The following is a 2,185-nucleotide window of genomic DNA, read 5'->3' as shown; positions in this document are numbered from 1 at the left end:
TTTCCTATTTCCTGCCCCACATCAAGAGTTAAATACCCTTATGAGACTGTTATCTTTTGATAGGTAAAGTAAATGCATAGGGCTTGGCACAGAGTAAGCATGCTATATAACTGTTTGCTGTTATTATTATTATTATTATTATTATTATTATTATTATTATTACTGTTATTAGTCTGCTAGATCAGCAGTACATTGTAGATGGTCTGAGCATGGATTTCTGGAAGTACATCCAGCATTGTTCCTTAGACTAGCCACATGGGCAAGGTGCTCCAGTTAGTGGGACTGGTGGGACAGCTGAGTTGACTGGTCTGATTGTTGAGCGGTATTCTCAAGTTGATAGAAATCCCACCAGGTTTTAAGGACCAATCTTCCTGTCTGGGACTTCTGTCAGTTGTCCTAGTTCTACCCTGAGAGTGACACATACCCAGTCTTTTCTCTCCTCAGATGACACTGATCTAGTATTTGAAAGTGACTCTGGACTCTGCTCTTGTTATATCTTCACTTCTCCAAGGCCATAATGCCTACTTTCTTCCTCTGTACATTCTACCTAGTAGTTTCCAGATGTTTCTTTAGCCTAGATTGCTTCTCTGGGTATATTTTAACTTGTTTAGGACCCTTATAAAATGTATGACCCAGAGCTGTATACAGTACTTCAGATGTGGCCTGACCATGAGCCAATGCTTAAAGATTATTGATTACAGACAGATAAATAGATATTTACATGTATACATACATAAGCTTATCTGTGTATCTTTGTGTATATATGGACTTAACAGGTACACACACATACAGACACTTTTTTAATGGTGATAGTGGTGTTTTGATGTACATGCTCTTCAGTCTTCAACAGCTCTGAAGAACATAGTGTTCTATTAGGTCAGCCCCCAAGAAAGGTCATAGTGGTGACATGATTCTCTCACTGTGCTGTGGGGCTGGACATGGACACCAGGGGTGGTGATGACCTACTGCCTTTGGAGGCCTCCCAGAAGAACTAAGTCTGTTAACTAGGGGAAGGGACATAAAGAAGCTTACAAAGCCTGACTTTGAAAGGTTTCCCTCTTTTGAACATTTACGTGGTATTGAATACTTTGTTTGATACCCCACAGAGGTGTTAAGGACTTTCTTTTCTCTTAGACAGGTATCCAATAATTTAAAAAAAATAGACATAAATCCTTCAAACATTGTTTTTACCCATTCTTCATTTATAATGACCTCTCTCTCTCCTGCTTTCTCTCATTTTCCTCCTTCTAATCCCTCCAAAGCACATTGTGAACTCCAACAAGTAAAAGTCGTAAAAGCTAGGTAGTTCACATGCATACGTGAGGCCCAACAACGAGGGCTTAGAAGGCCGTAATCACTTAGGAGAGATCAGCAGCACAGGTTGGCTATAGCTTGCTCAGAGAAGCCGCTATTTGTTTATTTGTAAAGAGGGAATGGACAGAAGGAAACATTGAGTTTCAATAATAAAATGACCTTTCTTCTGAATAGATGAGCTTCATAAGTTAAAATGATTCAGGGCTCTGTCTAATATCTGGGCAATAGAGTCCTCTGTTTCTGAAGACAGATGTGATTATGACACACAGTCAACAATGTTTTTCTTCATGATTATTTGGCCTGAATTTGGAGTTTTCTGGGCGGGAAACAGAGAAAAAGGGATGAGAACTTGGATAATAATAGGAATTAAGTGGGAATGTATTTGTGGTTCAATGTCTCTATTACAGAGTTTTATTGTTGGCTTAGGTAAAATATTTGGAATTTATCATAAGAAAGTCTCCTAGGCCTTTTGGTAGACCATTCTCAAATTAAAGGATAGAATCCGAGTCTCGTGAGGTTGTTTTTCATTAACTTAACAGAAAAACCATACTGGTAGAATGAGGAACCAAAGCCAGGATGTGGGTTTCTTAAGCTACCATAACTGTGCAGTTTAGAATGTGGTGCGTGTATTACACTTAGTTTATAGATGGTTCTTTTATGACATTCAAAATATGACTCTGTCTGTTCTAAAACAACGTTTGGTTTCATTACTTAGGTGATTCTTACATCTCTGTGACAACAAATACAAAAAATATATAGTCATGGGTAGTGAGGATGTCCCAAGCCCATGCCTCTAAGATGAAGAAAGAAAGAAAGAAAGAAAGAAAGAAAGAAAGAAAGAAAGAAAGAAAGAAAGAAAGAAAGAAAGAAA

The sequence above is a fragment of the Neomonachus schauinslandi genome, chromosome 6, assembly GCF_002201575.2.
Source record: "Neomonachus schauinslandi chromosome 6, ASM220157v2, whole genome shotgun sequence".
Classification (NCBI taxonomy): domain Eukaryota; kingdom Metazoa; phylum Chordata; class Mammalia; order Carnivora; family Phocidae; genus Neomonachus; species Neomonachus schauinslandi.
Note: the sequence above shows the minus strand (reverse complement) of the source record.